Consider the following 16,098-nt stretch of genomic DNA (forward strand, 5'->3'; position numbering starts at 1 on the left):
TTGTTGTTACAGTGTCCAAATAACCACAACAAAGCAACAGAATAAGAGTGAACGTAGACATAAATTAGGTATTTATAAACTCTGCACCACATTATTTAAATTTAGCAGCACATGGACCAACTCCTAAATATATATTAATATGTTTTGGCTTGAGCTGTAACCTTAATACACCAACAAACAGCCTAAACTATACACACACTGCACTGCTACACTAACAGCTGAGCAAAACACATGAAGTGGCTTACCACAAAAATGAGAACAGCATGAGGGTCAGCCCTCCTTAACTGGATCGAAACCATACCTAACTTCCAAGCTAATCTGCTACAGCAGCAAGCAAGATGCAGGGACTTGGCTCAGGTCTGGAGGACTTGTAGCATTTCACTGTCAAACAGTCCACACACTATGCACATACAGCTACATTCATAGCTATAACAGCATGTACACTCTGTCATTTAGCTGCACACTAAGGCACACTACCTAACATTATCCCTCGAGTCATTCCTTACAGGAGTTTGCTACTTGTCAAGCTGTAAACGCACGTGTATTTAAAAAAAAAAAAAAATCAGGCCTGGTGAACTAAATTATAACGTCATTGTGTGCACGGTTAATTAGTCAACGTTAGCTAGTTAAGCTAACATGTTAGCTACTTTAGCCAACGTTAGCTAATTCCCCTCTAATGCACTCTTTGCTGGTTTACTGGTTTAATGGCCATTACAAAGAAACATGGTATGCTGTTTTCTCTCAGTGTCCGATAGCTAGCGGTCAAGCTAACACAAGCTAATCATTCAAATGCAGTTCAGTTGTCCATTTCTGGTACATTCACCCACACTCATTTGGATATCAGGCTGTAACGGACACCTAAACAACATGTACTTGAGAGTAGTGTGTCTTGAAACCCTGTCCGTGTGTGTGTGTGTGTGTGTGTGTGTGTGTGTGTGTGTGTGTGTGTGTGTGTTTGTGTGTGTGTGTGCATGCTGTTTTTAGACCCTCCCCACTCAGCTCTTATTGGCCAGCTGAGTTTGATAACACTATACTATTGGTGGAACTACCCATGTGCCTTGCTGAAAATCAGAAGATGATTCGTTAAATGCTAATTTATGCCAAGTTGTTGCCACAAAAAAAAAAGAAAATGGGGTCGTCAAAATCCAGCTAAGAGCGAACATGGACATGGTTGCTTTACTCACCTGCTAAAGAACAGACAGGCAGCCCTGTTGAGTTGTAGGCTTTGCAAAATCATGTCCAACAAGGAATAATGAGATTAATGTAGGTAAGTGAAGCACACAGTGATGCTGTGCTACTCACTTTGGTGAAAAAAAATCACACCAGCTGATAATATCCGTTATAACAGTACACGAAAACTAAAAACACCAATTAGCCTACCATCTGTATTAGGCTACCACCCAGTGCAACTTTGATCAGCACTGTTAATGGAATAATTGCTGATAGACTGTAACTATATAAACTTTGTTTTTTTTTTAACAACATGCAAAGCCTAATTAGATATTTTTGTGTTTCGATTATCTTTAAGTTTAAGGTGTGTTACAGTTAAGACTCTTACCTTAGGCTGCAACCATCCTAATAGGATTATTCAGAAGATACATTCTTGCTGTATGTTGGAAATATCTTCCAAGATGAATTAAGATCTGAACACTGAGATGGAGATTATATCCTCTAAGAACATAACATAAAAACCCAGTAATAGCCTCCAGTAACAAAGGCCTTCTCTGACACGTCACTCTGCTCTGCAGCAGGTGTTTATTCAGTGCATACAGGCTTAGCAGCAGCTCGCCGTGATCGTATAGTGGTTAGTACTCTGCGTTGTGGCCGCAGCAACCCCGGTTCGAATCCGGGTCACGGCAGGATTTTGAGATACTCTGTTTCTGTATGTTAAAAAGTTCTTGTTATTACAGATTGACTTTACGAAAACACTTTCACTCCAGGCTTAGAAGAAACTGTTGTTCTTACAGTGTTCAAATAATATTTTCTTTTTTGGCTTGAGCTGTATCCTTAATACACCAACAAACAGCCTAAACTATACAAACACTGCACTGCTACATCAACAAACAGCTTTTTAATTGCATAGAGCATTTAAACAATGTGTTGATAATAGTTTAAAGCTTTATATTTCAAAGTGATTTTGTCCCAGACTACTTGTTGCACTGGTACATCTCCTTAAACTGCTGAATTATTACTTAACCTGACAAATGATAAAGAGGAACTTTTTTTAACTAATCTAAGTCACTCTACATTGACAGCAACTAAAGGTTACAATCTAATACCATGTTAAAATGACATGAGGAAAAAATGAACATGTAATTGTGAATTAATAAAAAGTTTATTACCATGAACTGAACATTTACTATCATCCAACATGTTTGTGCATATATGGCATCAACTCTGCAACTTGTATACCAATATTTCCACCGACTTATCAAGTTGGTCTGACTTGTGGGAGCATTCACGTGTTTTTCACGTGTATTGAGGGTGCAGCGTCTGAGAAGCAAAGACACATAACACAAGCCATGTTTCCATCAGCCTGTTTAGATGCGAATCTAGAAGTATCGCATCGGAAAATTATGATGGAAACGCCAAAATTAGAAATAAAATCCCCTGATTCGCACAAACTAAAATACGCTCGCTTTAGCCGGGTTTTGGTTGATTCGAAAAAATGTTGATTCACAAAACGGGGGATGGAAATAGTTATGTTCGAATTAAGTCTGATGTAGCGCACCTCTCTCCATGGTGATATCCACACTCCGGGTCGGGAAGGTGGTAATGCATTTACAAGCTGGTTGCCAACTGCCAGAAAACGTAGAAGAAGAAGAATGCGAGACTTGTTTTGTTTGCGGTTCTGCGGAAAACTTGCGCGAGTTCGTAGTTTTCACCAAAGTCCGTACATTTAATGGAAACACACAGGATTCGTATTTCTTTTAATGCGCATTTCCCAATTATTCGAATCACTTTTGGATTGAAACAGCTACAGAAATTATATGTGGTTTTGTGTTTGAGATACAGTACCTGAAAATGTTTAATAGTACTTAAATGCTGTTTCCCAAAGCCTCAGGATATATATTTCTGCATCACATTATCACGCGCCTTTTACTTTGTTATGATGTTAGAGTACATATATAGATATATATATCTGTATATCGCACCAATACTTCTTTCATTCGGACTTTCAGCTGTCATCAACACCCCAATATAAAAATATGACCCAAAAAATGAGTACAATAGGACTTTAAGATCTGAATACTAAGCTAGAGATTATATCCTCTAAGAACATAACATAAAAACCCAGTAATAGCCTCCAGTAACAAAGGCCTTCTCTGACACGTCACTCTGCTCTGCAGCAGGTGTTTATTCACTGCAAGCACGCTTAGCAACAGCTCGCCGTGATCGTATAGTGGTTAGTACTCTGCGTTGTGGCCGCAGCAACCCCGGTTTGAATCCGGGTCACGGCAGGATTTTTAGGTACTCTTTCTACACATTAGGAAGTTCTCAGTATTACAGTGTGACTTAACAAAACTCCAGGACCCTATCTCACAAAGCAGGCTCAACAAACTGAGTCTAATCCCGATCTCTGAGTTGACTGAGCCTGAGCTGGGAAACTCTGAGTTTTTGGTTACAGAACAGCTGATCAGAATTAATTCAATCAACTCTGAGTATGTTCAGCTTGAAGGAAGCATGTTCACAGTGGGTGTTTCTCAATGTCAAGGAAGGATCCTCAAACGGCAGAATTTGAAGGGCGTTACATCATCGACCCCCGCCGAAGGACTGTTCCAATGTCAAGGATCCTTCCAAGTTTCTTTCCGAGGCCTTCTTTCATAGAAATTCAAAGGATGCATGTGTGGATCCTCCGTGGTTATAAAATCCCCACAATGCTTTGCACAGTACACAATTTGCTGGAAGTGAGGGAGCAGGGGGGGCCTCAATGAAACCTGCGTCGCAGAGCTCAGCAGGATTTAGATTAATATGTCATTTATTTGGATTAATGTCTCCACCTAAGTTTTTATCATACAAGCGTGAAAAAAATATTGACAGAAACCTCATAATTTACACTTTACAATGTGTCCTCTGCCACACAATGAGATTTTTTAAATAACATGATTTAGATAAAACATAAAAGTTTTAAATAAATCATTCACAGCAGAACAGCCTAACTGTTTTCATTCTGCCAGTTTCAATAGGTGTGTTTTTCGGGGGAATTGCGGTGAGAATGGCCACAGTAAAGACATTAGAATACCCTGCAGGTCAAAGCATCACTCATTTGTTTTGAGGTGAACTTATGTCAGAGGATTACCCGGCGGTGTAATGTACAATCGGCATGGTCAGCTGTTTCAGAGCAGCGCAGCTCATCAGATCAGATATTATTGTAGCGCAGTATGTGGTGACACACACAGAAAATATGAATTAAAATATAGATCACTGTGAAATGACAGAGTGATTCTGTTTGTGAGTCTGTGTTCATACTGTTAGTGATAATTTAGACCTTTTTTAGCTGTTGTCTTCACTTCATAACTCCACTTACTCTTAAATATGATCCAGAAATATATTCTCCCTAAAAGTCTCGTGATTCTGACAATACTGATACATTTGTTTAAAACTGTACCACAACATTACAGAATGCCAAAATGATCACAGTAACTGAAACCTCTTCAGTCTGCTGAGGGTTAATGATGATCACTGGGGCACTTGTTAGCCTGTTCCAATGTGTTCCTCTTATTCAGCTGTAATCTGATGGGGCCCAAACACACTGGCAGCAACTCAAAATCAAAACAAAAATATTGTTTATACTTATATCATTCTTGCAACATTAGGCTGAGGTTAACTGAATCGCTGAATTGCTGTGAAATGACTTCCAAGTCACGTTATCTCCTTTATGCTTAGATGGAGCCATGATGGGGATGTGAGTCCCATAAATGAGCCAATCACACCGCGGAGTCTTTTAATATATGAAAAGTACTCATAAATCACTGCAAAATGTATCCAAGTACATTAATTACTTAATAACACTCACAACCCTGTAATTCTGTGGAATTCCTCTGATAATCCTTTCAGATTTATGCCCAGGAAAATCCGTAAAAATGGGCAAAAGTCTTTTCAGAGCCAGCATCACTTTTCTTACAGCCAGACACACTGCTGTCTTGCTGATGTGTTCAATGTCTCTGATGTTATAAAGAAAAAAGCCACAGGTGAGAAATCAAAGGGCAATGCATAAATACGCTCCAATGATAATGCAAATGCACAGTGTGTAATGTCTGATATATCTGGGTGAAGAAGATTGTTAAAATAAATGATAGAGTGTGAGGTGAAACTTTCATATAGACACTCCTCCGGGAAAGATAAGACATCCAAACGGGGTGTAATCATCATTTATGCAGCAGCCTGTGAATAAACTAAGCCTTAACGTCCACAACTTTTTCACACACCATAGGACACGCCATGTCTCTCCTTCCTGCTACACGCTCAGCAGGGGATCAGCCTCAGGCTTAGATGAAGCAAACCTGCCAGCCAGCAGGAGTCTGTTGCCGTAGTAACTGACTCAGGGTTATGCTGAGCTGGCTTTGTGAAACGGAAAACTCAGAGTTTCCCTCATCTTAGGCTCAACATACTCAGAGTTTTTACCAATCCTGGGGGTATTCCAGAAAGCGGTTTTAGTGAAAACTCTGAGTATGTTAACGCTGAAATGAGGGAAACTCTGGGTTTTCAGTTCAATCACCATGGCAACTGACTCTGTGAACCTAACCTGCTCGCTGGCAGGTTTTCTATAAGAAACCCTGAGTTCACCCTGTCCCCTCCCTACTGCCGAGCCTGAAGCAAGCTGGCAGACAGACATGGGTTGTCCATATGTACGAAATCTGATCAGTATCGAGGCAGAATTAATTCGCAATGCTTTACACCGGGAGAGGATCTTCAGAACCCGTTTAGATGTGCTGTCATTCCTCATTGAATATCTGTTTGAACGATACCATTTTTCATTAGACTCAATCATTTACCCCAACAACATTCTCCGGCCACACATATCAAATCTAACACACCACGGACGCTGCTTCCAAATGCGTTTTCCCCCTGTGAGACTGCACCTATATGAAAATCAGATTTTATTCAAAACCAATCCACCACTTTTTCACCTGTATGCTACAATTTTAATTAAGTGTGCTTAAATGTTAAATTAATGGACTAGTGCATAAAAACTTATGCGTTGACTCGGTCAGCAATTTTCTCCCATGTACAGCACGCCCGCGTGCGCGCACACACACACACACACACACACACACACACACACACACACAGTCAACAGAGTGAAGTCAGACAACATTTCTGTTGCACTTGACAAGAAACAACATTGTGCATCTCTTGTTATTGATTTGCGAAAGCGTTTGACATGGTTGACCACAATATTTTAAAACTTAGACTCTTGCAGTCAGGACTCTCGGAGCAAGCAGTTACTTGGTTCACCAACTATCTCAGTAATAGGACTCAGTGCATTAAATATGATGGCCTGTGTTCTGATATTGTTACTGTCCACAAGGGGGTGCCGCAGGGTTCTGTATTAGGTCCCCTCTTATTCATTATTTATATCAATGATTTGGGTATAAATGTGACAGATGCTAATTTGCATTTCTATGCTGATGACACAGTTATTAACTGCTGTGGATCAACTCTTGTTCAGGCCATTGAATCCCTGCAGAAAGCCTTTATTGCTGTCCAGCACTCATTACTTCAGCTGAAACTTGTTCTCAATGCAGACAAGACTAAGCTTATGCTGTTCTCTAATTCTAGGAAGAGGCCACAAATTATCCCCTCAGTGACCACTCTCGAGGGAAATGAAATAGAGGTGGTTCACGAGTATAAATACCTGGGTGTCTTGATTGATGACTCCCTCACTTTCAAGCTGCATATAGAGAAACTTGTGAAGAAGCTGAGAATAAAACTGGGTTTTTACTTTCAAAATAAGCTATGTTTTTCTTTTAATGCCAAAAAGCGACTTGTTGCTGCTACCTTTTTACCAGTGTTGGATTATGGAGCTCTTTTATATATGAATGCTTCTGCTAAATGTCTTCATATGGTTGACACTGTCTATCACGCTTCTCTGAGGTTCTTCACTAATTATAAACCATTGACACACCACTGTGAGTTATACTCTCGGGTTGGATGGGCTACTCTGGCCACCCGAAGGCTCAGTCATTGGTATACTTTTATATATAAGGCATTACTTGGTCTACTGCCTTCCTACATTTGTTCCTTAATTGCACAGAGAAGTGCTGGTCCTTACTCCTTTCGTTCTCAGGACTACTTGTTGCTTTCTGTTCCATATGCCCGTACTGAACTGGGTAAAAAGGCTTTTGTCTACTCTGCACCTTTAGCATGGAATATGTTGCAAAATGACTGGAAACTAACAGGGTTAATTTCTTTGAGCGCCTTTAAATCCAAATTGAGAATACTTGAGGCCGACTCCACTACATGTACTTGTGTTTCATAATCTGCTTGTAAATTCAATACTTTTTTCTTTTATTTGTTTGTGTTTTATCTGTATAATTTGTAACTGTGTTTTGTACTTGCTGCTGCCTATCTTGGCCAGGTCTCCCTCGAAAAAGAGGTTGTTAATCTCAACGGGATCTTCCTGGTTAAATAAAGGTTAAATAAAAAAATAAAAACAGCAGAGAGGCCGCGGTGCAGATGAAGGGAATATAACTTCAAGATTACTCTAGTTAACGACAACTACGCTTGTTACTGTGAGTAAGCGCAATAAAACCTCTGCCAGCCAAGCCAATACTTTATCAATACATGTGATCAGCATGTAGAAAGCTATATTTCAATCCGCTCTGTCCGCAGTCTCTCATTCACCGCTATTATGATTTATGATCGCGGTCGACACAAACACATCAAGCTCGCGAGGCAAACAGCAAAGTGTTAAAGTCAAACTAAAATGAAAGCTATCTGTATGTAGGCTAACACTTTATCTGAACATGTACCTGAGGCAGCCGACCTGCAGACAGTGAGTGTCCTCCTTTACGAAATATATGCTCTTATTCGCTGTTGGCATTCATGAGCACCTCCATTTCCACAGGTGTAAAATAAGTTGATCGCTTTTTCTCTCCAGTTGCCATGGTGAATCGAGGCATCAGGGCTCCACTGATTGTGGCCCATCGACATGATCTGGTTTTGAAATGCGGCCCAGTTGAAATAGTAATTGAATAGTCCTGCTGTAGTTTGTTTGTTTGTTAGCTATCTAACAACACATCAAAAATAATTGTAAGCCAGACTTGTTCAGTGAATCAGTTTATCATGTACACTCAAAAAATATTTAGGCCTAATTTTTAAGATTGTTTGCTTATAAATACATAAACCTGGTTGTTCTATATTCAAAACACATTGGGTTTATTAGTGCTATTAAATAAATCACATTATTACCTATTAAACTCATTATTATTACTTCAGCTTTTTTTATTTATTCATTTCACAGATAGTTATAGTCCTTCAATTAAATTAATTATGGACTTGGACTTAAAATCATTGTTTTATTTTATGGCCTTGCTGCCCTGGATTTTGGCCTTTGTGCCCTCAAAAAATTGACAACACGAAAGGCCAAGTGGCCTTGCCCCTAAAATGACGAAATTCCAGGCCTGGTGGGGGCGGTGTGTTCAAAGACAACAGAGGAAAGTGAACTAAGCAACTGCCCACCTATGGACTGTCAGTCTGCAATAAGAAACACACACGCACACACATACATACACACACACACACACACACACAAACACGCAAGTATTGTAAATAATGTGATTAATGATCTGATTAAAGTGATTGTTGGATTAATCCGTTACATAGTGGGAAGTTGTATCATTTTCTCACATAACATGGGAATTATTGAGTAGACAAGAGTGTTTGGGGGTGTAATTTAAAGTTATAAGCTTTGCTGACTCGATGAGGCTAAATTTAGTTAGTGGTAAGGCTCGGCACTTGCGCCCTCTATTGGTCAGCTGCGTCAGAGGCAGTTTTTGCTGTGGTGGAGTCCTTCACAGGATGTCTGTCACAGAGGAATCATTTTATTTTCACGTCATTAATTTGAAGTTAAGTTAGTGAAACATAAGGAGAACCCTTTGCTGGTTGCTTTACTCACCTGCTAAAGAACAGGCAGGTAGGCCTGTTGAGTTATAGGATTTGCAAAATCATATTCAACAAGGAGAAGTGAGATTTATGCATGTCAGTGTAGGATGCAGTGTTATTGTGCAGCTCGATATTATCAATTATAACCACACACTAAAACTAAAAACACCAATTAGCCTACCATCTGCATTAGGCTACCACCCAGTGCAACTTGAATCGACACCCCACCCCCTCCCAAATATCCTCATGAACAAATCTAATTAACAAAAAACAGATTACAACAAGCTAAATAACGGCAGTAATAACTATAACAATATTTATAGCAGTGCACACTGAAAATAACACAAACAATCAAGCTGATCAAAAAAAAAAGATACAAATGTAAACATCATATATGTACAAGAGATAGACATCCCGACAAGATAATATACAGAATATACTATACTTTTACTATACTATACTAATGCTACACTATATGTAGCCTTTATGAAAGATTGCCCTGACTTTGACTGGTCTACAGTCAAAGGACTGTAGTGCAGCCATGTTTGACCATGTACATCAGAATCACGAGAAGCACTATTTTGTAAAAAGGTTACAAAGGTTCCCCAGCATTTCTCAAAAAGTAATGATTTTTTCCTGAGATTACACATAATCTTCTCTGAGGGTAGGTATGATGAGAGCTCTTTAAACCACAGAGACACACTGGGGGGCTCTTCACTTTTCCAGCGGATGGCAATACATTTGTTAGGGCTAGTCTGACAAAGTGAATATTGCCTCTCATATAGACTGGTAAAACTGTACCCCAGTAATGTCAGTTTTGGGTTGGTTGGGATCTCCACCTCCACAATTCTTTTTATAATAACCAAAATAGATCTCCAGTACTGCTCTGTTCAGACATCTGCATGTCCAGAACAAGTGTCAAAGAGTCCCTGCTTCGGTCTTACATCCTAGGACTCTGAGTAGCTACTACTTATCTTGCGGAGACGATAAGGCGTCAACTAAACCCTGTGTATTAGGTTAAACTGTAATATTCTGTTTTGGCTGTAGATTCTGTCTTGCCTTTGGAGTTATGTTTTTCTTGCATTATATTATCTATTTGGAAATCCTCTTGTGGAATAGGTTTCCCATCCTGCTGTACTCTAATATAATCTCTTGATACTTGAAAAAATGTGCCGCGGGGAGCCCAATGAATTAACACTGTTAATGGAATAATTGCTGATAGACTGTAACTTTTTTAACTTTTTTTTTGCTTTAACAACATGCAAAGCCTATTTAGATATTTTTGTGTTTCGATTATCTTTAAGTTTAAGGTGTGTTACAGTTAAGACTCTTACCTGAGACTGCAACCATTCTCATGGGATTATTTCTAAACAATTTTCTTAGTGTACTGTATGTTGGAAAATAGATCTGAACACTGAGATGGAGATTATATCCTGTGAGAACATAACATAAAAACCCAGTAATAGCCTCCAGTAACAAAGGCCTTCTCTGACACGTCACGCTGCTCTGCAGCAGGTGTTTATTCAGTGCATACAGGCTTAGCAGCAGCTCGCCGTGATCGTATAGTGGTTAGTACTCTGCGTTGTGGCCGCAGCAACCCCGGTTCGAATCCGGGTCACGGCACAATTTTGAGATACTCTGTTTCTGTATGTTAATGTATGTTCTTACAGTGTAAGGATAGACCGATACATCGGCCGGCCGATATTTGAGTTTTTTACTTGTATCGGCATCGGCCGATACGCATGTGGGTTCGCGGATTTATTTTTCCCTGGCATGATTTACAGACAGGCATCCACGGGCAGCTCTGTGTTGCCGGAAGACCCTGCAGCGCACATGCAGCGAATCCTACTGTGTACAGTAGTTGTTGTTTTATTTGTGCTTNGCAGTATCGGCCCCAAATATCGGCTCAAGAAAATCGGCAGTCCATAATCGGTCATCGGCTAAGGGTGATGGAAAAAAATCGGTATCGGCATCGGCCCTAAAAAATCCATATCGGTCTATCCCTATTACAGTGTGACTTTACAAAAACAGTTTCACTCCAGGCTTAGAAGAAACTTAGAAGAGACATATATAGACTGAATATAAACACTGTGCCACATTTTTTAAATCTAGCAGCACATGGAACAACTCCGAAATATATATTAACATGTTTTGAACATCAAAATATATTCATAAGAATACATGTGAAAGGGAATATTCGGCAAACTTGATGTACTTTTTGTTGTCAATACTACTGTACTATTAAAATTCTAAATGGATCACTTAAATTGCAGTACTATACTTACATACACCCTTATTTTTAATTTAGTAAAAGATTTGAATAGTTTTTCCACCACTGAGAACTGCAGTATTATATGTCAAGCACAAAGCATAGGCAGAAGATGATTAAAAGTAAAAAACAAACACAGTACATCACAGTCGTAGAGGCATCTGCACAGACTGGAAGATGATTTTTATTTTATTTTATTTTTTTTAGCCAAACAAATGTGCCTCCCCAGGAGATGGAAGCAAGAGAGAAATCCCTAAGGCACTTAGAGTCCTCAGTGTGGTAAAAAGCCTTTTCAAATCCTATGGTTGGGTGTTGGTTTTTAAGCTAGTGAGCTAGCTTATGATGTCCAGTTTTCCACTTGTTTGCAATACACCCACGAAATACACACAATACACAAACAACAGCAACAAGTTTCAGTGTTCCAATCCAATGAAACTGTGTGCTGTGTTGAGTTATTGGGTGTTTTTCTCAATCAATCACTATGCGTGTGTGTGTGCAGACATACCTCATATGATTGCACCTGTAGAGACTTTTCTTCTTTGCCATTAAATCAGCCTGAAAATTAATCACACCTCTTGCCCTTGATAGGTTTACTGCAGTGTGTTAGGAGCTGAACTGAGTCAATAGGCTCACAACAGAGGAGCACTGCTGTGATTTGTGGCGACAGTTTCATAGGCCCGTTAAGGCCGAAGCACACAATGTGCTTGGTAGACTATGAGAAAATGTGAAACAGCTCAGGAGAAGAACGAGCCTATTGGACCTCAGTCTCCAGGGGAAGCTGGCTGAATACAGATTAATTTACTCATTCATAAAAGAGTCCTCTGGCTGCCAAGCAACAAAGTAACACCTTTTTACTGTCACACAACACAGAGCACTCCAAGGCAAAGAACACTAGCAGCAGCTCATACAGTAAATGTTGTTTGTACTCTTGACATTGCTCTCTGAATGTGATTAATGAAATGCAGTCCAACAGAGATGTAGGCACTTTGATCTATTTCTAATGTACAAATAAAGAGTTTGTTCTCTTAAATGTTAAATTTGAATCATTAAATGGCGAGTAGTTAAAAGGATAAAACTTTTTGTATGTCATCAGTCTACTTAAATTGTGTTTTCTGGACACAATAAAATGTTTTTTTTATTTTTCCACATGCTCTTCAAGGAAATAGTCACACACTTTCATCAATCTTATTTGTAGAAATCATTCACACTAAAAATAAACTAAGGGGTCTAACTGTGCAAGTACATAATTTGTTCTAAATCTGATTTGAATTGATTTCCTTTGCACATTCTCTTAAATACTGTATATTATTTTGGTCAGAGAGGTTGTGCTTCGCGCTTCACAATATGTCCACATGGTGATGCCCTTACTTTTCTTTTCAACTATGCTGTATCAATCTGCAACAGAGAGTCATGATTTAAATATACTGATGTAAGAATATTACTTTAATTTTCATCTGAAGTGTAATAGGTGAAGAAAGATTACAGTGTCTGAGTTTATAGGTCTTTCTGATAAATGTTTTATCAATCCTTGATAAATACTGGATACTTTCAACTTGTAAAAATCATAAAATAATTGGAGTAGAAAAATCCCTCTTTGATTTTAGTGCTACAGCTTGTGTTCTCACTGAGGCCATAACCGGTGATGAAGGATTTCACAGAGACAATATTTCACAATAAGGCATCACGTGGCAAAAAGGTTGGGAACCACTGGTCTTTTTTATTGCTTCTGAACCGGTGAAAAAGTAATTTCATTCCAAGACTTTTTCCTTCAGCTTATGAGGGCTCTGTGGTTCCTGAACCAGTTGCAGACTGCTCTGTATTATAGTTGTAGTGAACTGTTTTAACTGCTGCCCTTGACATCTTCTGAACTGCTCAGCAGGTTGTTCTATACTGTTGGTATACTGAATTCTCTGGGTCATGCTAGCAGCGTGACTGTAGGCATGTCATCAGTTCAGTCCAACACTTTGGCCCAGATTTAATATTCTAACAACTATTGGATAGATTACTATAAAATGTTACGTTCACTGATCCCCTGACTTTCTATCAAGGGCAACCACGAGGGACATGTGTGTGTTTTAAGTGAAATGTTGCAACAACTATCTGATGGATTGCCATGAGTGGAGACATTCATGACCCTCTAAGGATTCATTTGTATTAACTGGTGATTTTCCATCATGTCTAGTACTTTGGTTAATTAGCAAATACTGTACTTTGAGCAAAGAAGTAACACTTGCACACTCCATGCCACAAAATATAAGTTTCAATACATTGTCTCAATGACAGTTCAAGCAGGATTGAAACATTGTCTCTGTTAAACTTTGGTGGCATAGAGTAAGTGTGCAGGCTTAGCTATTTCTTTCCGTAATGTATGCTGTATTTTGATAGCCTTGCACCTATGTGATGTGGGTTTAATTATGCTCCCTCCATTTATTACCAAATACCCACAAAACTAATGACATTCCCATCATCTTGTGCTGTACTTTCTGTTTTCTCAACTCAGCTCAACTTTAGTTATATGGCACCTTTCATACAAACACGCAGCCCAAATTGAAATAACGCAGACACAATTCAAAGGATAACATAAACATCTATACATAAAGTTTTGCAAGACTAGAAAATAACAATAAAATAATAAAATGTATATTTTAAAATCCATGATAATGAGTAAATGATAATAATAATAAACAGCAGAGATAAAATGAAGTGAGAACCAATGATTAAAATTTAAAATTAAGACTGAAGTGTTACTCCAAATTAAAAATCCACATTAAAAAGACAGGTCTTTTATTTACTTGTAGAGATTGCCATTCTATTATTCCGAGGCAGTGAGTTCCACAGTTCAGGGGAATAAAAACAGAAAGCACTCTCACCAGTACTTTTATGGGACACATGAGGAAGATTTCAAAGTAAAGTAGTGGAGGACCTTAGTGATCTGACTGGTACGTAAAACGGAAGAAAATCTCTGACAAATGGAGAGGCAAGGCCATTTAAAGCCTTATAAACAAGTAAAAGACCTTTAAAATCAATTCTTAAAGATACAGGTAGCCAGCATAGTGACTTCAGCAGCAGGGTAATGTGATCCATTTTCTTTGTTATAAGTAAACACTCTGGCTGCAGAATTCTGAACTAGCTGTACATTGAGTGCAGAAAAAAAAAGAATCTCTTTTTCTCTTTTTCCTCATTTAGCTTTAAAAAGATTTTCCCCCTCTGTATATTAATGTCAGCGAGACAAGCAATGAGAGCATGCAGTGCATTTTTGCTGCATATTAGGAAATGTTAGCATGCTAACATGCTAAATCTAGAGGATGATGATCAGGATGTTAGCATTGTTGTGAGCATACGCATGTAACTCAACCTTAACATTAACTCAAAGCAGCATTGTACCAAAGTAAAGCCTCACAGAGCTGCAAGCAGCAGCAGATCCTGATATGGGCCAAATGGGCGTTTGCCCAGGGCGGCACATTGTCACGACGTGTGGGGGGACGGCAGGAGCGGCAAGTGCTGGAATTTGTTGCCTGAACGCAACACAGGCTCTGCTCCAATTGACTGTGTGCTCAGTGCTGTGCTGCGCTGTGGGGGCCCCCTAATATAATGGTAGGGGAAACACTGCTTGTGGGTCTCAGTTCAGAGACCAAATATTAAAACCTTGTAGTTGTTGCATAATTATGTGGGTTTTTTTTGTTTTGCTTTTTAGGGGGTGGGGCATAGGGGAGTGTCGCCCAGGGCGCCATTTAGGCTAGAACCGCCACTGGCTGCAAGCTCAACTATAGGCTCTTAGTCTTAACAGTTATGATTTAGTAAGTCTCTGGATGGATGATACACTTTTAAAATGCTCTATAGACCATGCCACATGAGTGTTCCAAACTTTTTCCCACAAACATCACAAGCATAGCATTAGTTTAAATTAGCACTGTGATAAGATGAGTGATGTAGCTAGGTGTTGGTTGTGGAGACTTTTCTTATCAAACCCTCTGGACTCATTCAGGTAGAGTTATTTAACCAAACATCTCCATGTAGGAATTCTCTTTTTCAAGCATCCGCACCATCTAAACACTCAGTGTTCGTTACATTACCAGAGGAAAGTATTCAAATCAACATTATGCTTTACTCCGCTTTCTCTTCAGTGCCTCAACAAACACAGCAAAGAGTCATTTCACTGCAGTCCGAGCACATTATTTGATTAGCGTTGGGTTGTAAGAGCCTTGTATGTACACAGATAATGGATTTTGTTGGCTCCATAAGTCTTTGTTTGTGTATCAGAGGCAGATTATATCTGTAGTAATCTACCCCTGAGTGTGAGCTGCAAATTCTCTGTTCTCTTAATATTCCATGTTGTAACACAGCTTCAGGCACAATTATTAATGTATTGTTGTCATCATTTGTTCACTTTTTGTCTGTCTTCTTCGCTGAAACTCTCTTAGGAGCAGTGGATCTACTCCCTGTGTTATGTGCCCCACATTCTTCCAAATCACCATTATTAATTCAGTTTAAGAGGCCCTCAAGATGTGTAAGGCTTTCTCTCTCTCTCTCTCTCTCTCTCTCTCTCTCTCTGTGTGTGTGTGTGTGTGTGTGTGTGTGTGAGTGAGTGAGTGAGTGAGTGAGTGAGTAGGCAGTCTTGTTCACACACACACACACACACACACACACACACACACACACACACACACACACACACACGCTTGCTGTTGCTTGTGGCTGAGATAGATGCCAGATAGAGGGTA

At 39.3% G+C, this 16,098-nt stretch overlaps 3 non-coding genes across 3 annotated transcripts; all 3 read left to right on the top strand.

Moving 5' to 3' along the window:
- Positions 1 to 1,787: 1,787 nt before the first annotated feature.
- On the top strand, positions 1,788 to 1,859 carry trnah-gug (transfer RNA histidin (anticodon GUG)). Its single transcript has one exon. It is a non-coding gene; the product is annotated as a tRNA-His (tRNA).
- Positions 1,860 to 3,389: 1,530 nt separating this feature from the next.
- Positions 3,390 to 3,461, top strand: trnah-gug (transfer RNA histidin (anticodon GUG)). Its single transcript has one exon. It is a non-coding gene; the product is annotated as a tRNA-His (tRNA).
- Positions 3,462 to 10,659: 7,198 nt separating this feature from the next.
- On the top strand, positions 10,660 to 10,731 carry trnah-gug (transfer RNA histidin (anticodon GUG)). Its single transcript has one exon. It is a non-coding gene; the product is annotated as a tRNA-His (tRNA).
- Positions 10,732 to 16,098: the final 5,367 nt, after the last annotated feature.

This window comes from Epinephelus moara, chromosome 10 (assembly GCF_006386435.1).
Source record: "Epinephelus moara isolate mb chromosome 10, YSFRI_EMoa_1.0, whole genome shotgun sequence".
NCBI lineage: Eukaryota > Metazoa > Chordata > Actinopteri > Perciformes > Serranidae > Epinephelus > Epinephelus moara.